Below are 8,001 nucleotides of genomic sequence, written 5' to 3' on the forward strand. Positions count from 1 at the left end.
AGAACACCACCGTGTTCGTGAGGGTCTCCCCTTTCCAGGGAGTGTAAGTCAAACGGTTCAGATGCTACAGATGTTTTTGTGAGAAGACCGATTATTGGTATGTCTCATGGTTTGACAAACACCGCTCTAGCTCCACCACCATTTATTGCAGATGTGGAGTTGTAACATAAACAGTTACGGAGGCTTGAGACAGATACGACGCGTTTCAATCTCTCTAGTTGAAAACTGATCGATTTGAATGGGTATTTTTTACGTTCGTTTACTTTGATTCACGTACTGATGCATCAATCGACTCAAAATAAATGAGCTCCATTCTTTTTGAAGTTTTATTTTTTCATTTTCTCTTTTAAAATATTAATTGACCTCATTTTGCTCAATATTCATTTGTCAACACTCATCATCAGTTTGCTGTCGCGGTTTAAGAAGACAGAATGTGAAAGACACAGCAGATGAAATACAAAAGATTTGAACTGAAGCCTGGTCAACAGTTTGGAAGACTGCTATGCTCACAAGTATAGCACAAACACTCACATGAGGTTCAATCTTTCCAAGCACCATGGACAAGAACAATTGATATCCTCATTGTAATTGCCGCAGAAAGCAAAACAATTTTATTCTTGTCTAACTCTCGTTGGTCTAGGGGTATGATTCTCGCTTTGGGTGCGAGAGGTCCCGGGTTCAAATCCCGGATGAGGCCTTTTGCAGATCTTTTAACAAGCTCAGACAGGCAGATCTCTGGCCACTGGTTGCAAACAGCCACCTCTTGGGCGCAGGACGAGGTGGCTGAATGGTTTAGGCGATGGACTGCGTATCTATTGTGATATTCACTAGTTGGCTCAATAAAGCACTTCATTTAGAAAACCTGCAAAAACTAAGAGCAAATCTGACTTCCACGAACAAGGACATTGATTCCAATGTAATACACTTGAAATGACACCCAGCCCCTAAAACTAGTGAATATCTCATGCTCTGCATTGGCCGAGAATCGAACCCGGGTCAATTGCTTGGAAGGCAGCTATGCTCACCACTATACCACCAATGCTATGTGAAGCTCGTAAGCAACATGGAGACATCGATTCATATCCTGACCGTCATTTTTGTGGAAAGTGAAAATTCTTTGACCAAACGGATCGTTGGTATAGTTGTACTATTATGGCTTAGGGTGCGAGAGGTCCCTGGTTAAAAAATCTATCATTTTAATCAGTACCTGTTACCTTCAGATTAGTCCCGTGACACTTGTGGAAAACGTAGGGCAAAACGGAGAACATTGTGACAAGTGGGGTCACATTAGTCTGTAGCCCAAAGATTTTGGATTCTACAAACAGATGTTTGCACATAGAGGGTTCCGACTTCAGACGAGTCCCCTGACACTTGTGGGGGACGTAGAGACAAATTGAGAACACCACCGTGTTCGTGAGGGTCTCCCCTTTCCAGGGAGTGTAAGTCAAACGGTTCAGATGCTACAGATGTTTTTGTGAGAAGACCGATTATTGGTATGTCTCATGGTTTGACAAACACCGCTCTAGCTCCACCACCATTTATTGCAGATGTGGAGTTGTAACATAAACAGTTACGGAGGCTTGAGACAGATACGACGCGTTTCAATCTCTCTAGTTGAAAACTGATCGATTTGAATGGGTATTTTTTACGTTCGTTTACTTTGATTCACGTACTGATGCATCAATCGACTCAAAATAAATGAGCTCCATTCTTTTTGAAGTTTTATTTTTTCATTTTCTCTTTTAAAATATTAATTGACCTCATTTTGCTCAATATTCATTTGTCAACACTCATCATCAGTTTGCTGTCGCGGTTTAAGAAGACAGAATGTGAAAGACACAGCAGATGAAATACAAAAGATTTGAACTGAAGCCTGGTCAACAGTTTGGAAGACTGCTATGCTCACAAGTATAGCACAAACACTCACATGAGGTTCAATCTTTCCAAGCACCATGGACAAGAACAATTGATATCCTCATTGTAATTGCCGCAGAAAGCAAAACAATTTTATTCTTGTCTAACTCTCGTTGGTCTAGGGGTATGATTCTCGCTTTGGGTGCGAGAGGTCCCGGGTTCAAATCCCGGATGAGGCCTTTTGCAGATCTTTTAACAAGCTCAGACAGGCAGATCTCTGGCCACTGGTTGCAAACAGCCACCTCTTGGGCGCAGGACGAGGTGGCTGAATGGTTTAGGCGATGGACTGCGTATCTATTGTGATATTCACTAGTTGGCTCAATAAAGCACTTCATTTAGAAAACCTGCAAAAACTAAGAGCAAATCTGACTTCCACGAACAAGGACATTGATTCCAATGTAATACACTTGAAATGACACCCAGCCCCTAAAACTAGTGAATATCTCATGCTCTGCATTGGCCGAGAATCGAACCCGGGTCAATTGCTTGGAAGGCAGCTATGCTCACCACTATACCACCAATGCTATGTGAAGCTCGTAAGCAACATGGAGACATCGATTCATATCCTGACCGTCATTTTTGTGGAAAGTGAAAATTCTTTGACCAAACGGATCGTTGGTATAGTTGTACTATTATGGCTTAGGGTGCGAGAGGTCCCTGGTTAAAAAATCTATCATTTTAATCAGTACCTGTTACCTTCAGATTAGTCCCGTGACACTTGTGGAAAACGTAGGGCAAAACGGAGAACATTGTGACAAGTGGGGTCACATTAGTCTGTAGCCCAAAGATTTTGGATTCTACAAACAGATGTTTGCACATAGAGGGTTCCGACTTCAGACGAGTCCCCTGACACTTGTGGGGGACGTAGAGACAAATTGAGAACACCACCGTGTTCGTGAGGGTCTCCCCTTTCCAGGGAGTGGTCATACGATGTTGTAGGTCAAACGGTTCAGATGCTACAGATGTTTTTGTGAGAAGACCGATTATTGGTATGTCTCATGGTTTGACAAACACCGCTCTAGCTCCACCACCATTTATTGCAGATGTGGAGTTGTAACATAAACAGTTACGGAGGCTTGAGACAGATACGACGCGTTTCAATCTCTCTAGTTGAAAACTGATCGATTTGAATGGGTATTTTTTACGTTCGTTTACTTTGATTCACGTACTGATGCATCAATCGACTCAAAATAAATGAGCTCCATTCTTTTTGAAGTTTTATTTTTTCATTTTCTCTTTTAAAATATTAATTGACCTCATTTTGCTCAATATTCATTTGTCAACACTCATCGTCAGTTTGCTGTCGCGGCTTAACCTGTTTAGGATAGGGGGCAGTATTGACACGGCTGGATAAAAAACATACCCGATTTAATCTGGTTACCACTCCTACCCAGTAACTAGAATATGCATATACTTATTACATATGGATAGAAAACACCCTAAATTTTCTAAAACTGTTTGAATGGTGTCTGTGAGTATAACAGAACTCAAATGGCAGGTCAAAACCTGAGAGATTCCTTTACAGGAAGTGGCCTGTCTGACCATTTCTTGAACCTCTTTTCCATCTCTATCATTTACTAAGGATCTCTGCTCTAACGTGACACTTCCCACGTCGTCCATAGGCGCTCAGAGCCCGGGAAAAAACAGAATGTCGTCATTCCAGCCCCAGGCTGAAACACATTATCGCCTTTCTCAAGTGGCCGATCAAGGGACACTGGGCTTATGCTCGTGACCCCGACCGCCCCCGCCTTTGGGATTTTTTCCTCTGTTTGCCGAAAAGGAGATTCCCTGTCGGAATATTATCGCTTTTCTACGAGAAAAATGTCGTAAAAATTGATTTTAAACAGCAGTTGACATGCTTCGAAGTACGGTAATGGAATATTTAGAATTTTATTGTCACGAATTGCGCCATGCGCGCGACACTTCTTTACTATTTCGGATAGTGTCTGGAACGCACGAACAAAACGCCACTATTCGGATATAACGATGGATTATTTTGGACCAAACCAACATTTGTTATTGAAGTAGCAGTCCTGGGTGTGCATTCTGACGAAGACAACAAAATTTAATGAAACTTTTATAATAGTAAATATGATTATGGTGAGTGCTAAACTTGCCGGGTGTCTAAATAGCGAGCCCGTGATGCCTGGGCTATGTACTTAGAATATTGCAAAATGTGCTTTCACCAAAAAGCTATTTTAAAATCGGACATATCGAGTGCATAGAGGAGGTCTGTATCTATAATTCTTAAAATAATTGTTATGCTTTTTTGTGAACGTTTATCGTGAGTAATTTAGTAAAATGTTAGCGAATTCCCCGGAAGTTTGCGGGGGGTATGCTAGTTCTGAACGTCACATGCTAATGTAAAAAGCTGGTTTTTGATATAAATATGAACTTGATTGAACAAAACATGCATGTATTGTATAACATAATGTCCTAGGGTTGTCATCTGATGAAGATCATCAAAGGTGAGTGCTGCATTTAGCTGTCTTCTGGGTTTTGGTGACATTATATGCTGGCTTGAAAAATGGGTGTCTGATTATTTCTGGCTTGGTACTCTGCTGACGCAAGCGTCCCACCTAGCCCATAGAGGTTAAGGGCCCAAGCAATATACCAGCCTTAGTAAAGTTGAACATTTACTTCTAGGCCTTTGACTCTACAGCACTCACCAGTTATCTAACCAGAAGTCCATAGGTCATCCCTGTAGACTGCCCAAAACTAGTGCATTACAGCTGTAGACTTATCATATAGTTAAACTTAGGATAGCGCCTAAGCAACACACCAAGTAGGAAAAACCCTAGATATGTCATTAGAGACAATGCCATGATAATCATTTTGCCAGAACATTGGACATATATAGAATACAGTCCAATTAGATGATTTTTTTTTGTGTGAGAACTATATTTTCTATATTTTTTTGTTTTGTTTATGCTTTCATTCCTTTTCGGTTCAGTTCCTTTGACACTTAGGAAGTGATAGAGCCATAAACAAAGTCCCCATACAACCATCACTTATTGCCACAACGCCGCTCATTGGGGAATGAATGTAATTATATATATTTCATGAGTGTGTGTGCGTTGTTAACATCTGCCTAAGTTACTGCCCAGATCTTCCAGTCTGGACGATGGGTCCGGAACAGCGACCCCAAATCCGGACACCCACAGCCTATCCTTGTGGCGGCATGCCCGCTGTCAGAGAGCCCACCAAGGTAAACCACCAGAGGGGGGGACCGCAACGGCGATCACCAACCAGGACATCCCCTGGCCCTTCCTGGGGTACTTTGCAGCTTCCAGGGAACCTACCAAGGTACACCACTAGAGGAGACCGCAACGGCGATCACCAACCGGACATCAACTGCCCATCCTTGTGGTGGACTGCTCCGCTTCCAGAGAGCCTATAACAGTTCTACCAACGGGACATCACGTGGTCATGATTTTATGTTGATTTGTAACTTGCAGGATAAACAAGATCCAAACCACCAGGGGGGGTATGTCATGACGTTGGCCTTTTTGAGTACAGGGAGGACAGTTGACCCCCTCCCCCCCTTTGCACCATCCCCCAACCTACCTTCCCTCACCCAGTCCCTGTGTGAAGGAGTGGTAAAATTCCAGGAGAGTCTCTGGCCACATGGCCCATAGAGAGACACAGGAAATTCTTCCAACTCACAGAATTGGGGAGCCAAGCGACATTTGTGTTCTGGAGAAGGTATGGAAGACTGGTGAAGAATCCAGCTACGAACTGGTCTGCTTGGTACAATTTTGTGATACTCAGAAGAGACAATATAGCCATATTACCATAAAACTGTTTATATAATAGCCTCAGCTTGAGACTTGCATCCACATGGTTGTATAGAATGTATTAAGAGCATCGAGGGGCGCCGAGAGGCAGGGGCTGGGACAGGTGGTAGCTCGCCTCGCGGCGGACCGCCAGCTCGATCCCGAGATCCAACTACGAGCTTTTTAACTGCAGAAACTTTAAGATACGCTATTGGAGCTGGAATTACCGCGGCTGCTGGCACCAGACTTGCCCTCCAATGGATCCTCGTTAAAGGATTTAAAGTGTACTCATTCCAATTACAGGGCCTCGAAAGAGTCCTGTATTGTTATTTTTCATCACTACCTCCCCGAGTCGGGAGTGGGTAATTTGCGCGCCTGCTGCCTTCCTTGGATGTGGTAGCCGTTTCTCAGGCTCCCTCTCCGGAATCGAACCCTGATTCCCCGTTACCCGTGGTCACCATGGTAGGCACAGAAAGTACCATCGAAAGTTGATAGGGCAGACATTCGAATGAGACGTCACCGCCATAAAGGGCGCGCGATCGGCTCGAGGTTATCTAGAGTCACCAAAGCGGCCGGGGCAACCGAGATTGGCCCGCATGGGTTTTGGGTCTGATAAATGCACGCATCCCCGGAGGTCAGCGCTCGTCTGCATGTATTAGCTCTAGAAATGCCACAGTTATCCAAGTAACGTTGGAGCGATCAAAGGAACCATAACTGATTTAATGAGCCATTCGCAGTTTCACTGTACCGGCCGTGTGTACTTAGACTTGCATGGCTTAATCTTTGAGACAAGCATATGCTACTGGCAGGATCAACCAGAAAGCCACTCACAACATAGAGGTTGTACCTGGGCACACTAAGCGGAGAACAGCCAGGGACCACTCCTATCCCGTGAGGGGAGGAGGCCCTAGGTCAATCCACCGTGCGCCCAGCGGGAGGCCCTGAACTGCCCGTGGCCAGAGCCACAGGTGCCGGGGCACCGCTTAATCAGGTATCTTGTCTTAGCTGGAGGGTTTATTCGGAACACCATCAACGTGGATAAAAGACAGGGTTTGAGAAATACATGTGTTTCTGGCGCCGGTACGGCATGGGTGAACGTCATCCGCAGGCATAGCTACCTGGGTACTCCACTCCCCGAACCGGAACACCAATGTAGGGCCACTGAGACAGACGGGTCGGCTAGATCTCGCACGAACGGAGCGCGGCTGAAGCTTGTCATCAAGGCGTGGATAACCGTCTCCGACAGGGGCTCCCCCGATAGAGGCAATTCCACGTGGGGCGGGAGGAACCGTCCGTCTGAACACCGACCAAAGGCCAATATTCAATTACCATACTTCGAAGCATGACAACCGCTGTTTAAAATCAATTTTTATGCCATTTTTCTCGTAAAAATGCGATAATATTCCGACCGGGAATCTGCGTTTAGGTAAACAGACGAAAGAAAACAAAGCATGGGGTCGACGCGGGCACGAGCCTGAGTCTCACAGTACTGTGACCAGCCACTACCCAAACGCGCTACTTTTTTTCAGCCAGAGCCTGCAAAGCCACGATTCAGCTTTTTGCCGCCTTCTGAGAGCCCATGGGAGCCGTAGGAAGTGTCACGTAACAGCAGAGATCCTCTGTAATGGATAGAGATAATCAAGAAGGGCAAGAAATTGTCAGACGGGACACTTCCTGCATGGAATCTTCTCAAATGAGTTCTGTTATACTCACAGACACCATTCAAACAGTTTTAGAAACTTTGGAGTGTTTTCTATCCAAAGCTAATAATTACATGCATATTCTAGTTTCTGGGCAGGAGTAATAATCAGATTAAATCGGGTACGTTTTTTATCCGGCTGTGAAAATACTGCCCCCTAGCCATAACAGGTTAACCATCCCTTAACCTCTATGGGCTAGGTGGGACGCTTGTGTCCCACCTACTCAACAGCCAGTTGAATCCTGTGGCGCGTTATTCAAATACCTTAGATATGATATTACTTAAATTTTTCAAAAATATGACTATTTTACACCATTTTAAAGATAAGACTCTCGTTAATCTAACCACACTGTCCGATTTCAAAAAGGCTTTACAACGAAAGCAAAACATTAGATTATGTCAGCAGAGTACCGAGCCAGAAATAAATCAGACACCCATTTTTCAAGCTAGCATATAATGTCACAAAAACCAAAACCACAGCTAAATGCAGCACTAACCTTTGATGATCTTCATCAGATGACAACCCTAGGACATTATGTTATACAATACATGCATGTTTTGTTCAATCAAGTTCATATTTATATCAAAAACCAGCTTTTTACATTAGCAGGT

At 44.1% G+C, this 8,001-nt stretch overlaps 1 pseudogene; it reads right to left on the bottom strand.

The window, feature by feature from the left end:
* Nucleotides 1-5,890: 5,890 nt before the first annotated feature.
* Nucleotides 5,891-6,509, bottom strand: LOC145875895 (uncharacterized; annotated as a pseudogene).
* Nucleotides 6,510-8,001: the final 1,492 nt, after the last annotated feature.

The sequence above is a fragment of the Salmo salar genome, unplaced genomic scaffold (genome assembly GCF_965601325.2).
Source record: "Salmo salar unplaced genomic scaffold, fSalSal1 ptg000378l, whole genome shotgun sequence".
NCBI lineage: Eukaryota > Metazoa > Chordata > Actinopteri > Salmoniformes > Salmonidae > Salmo > Salmo salar.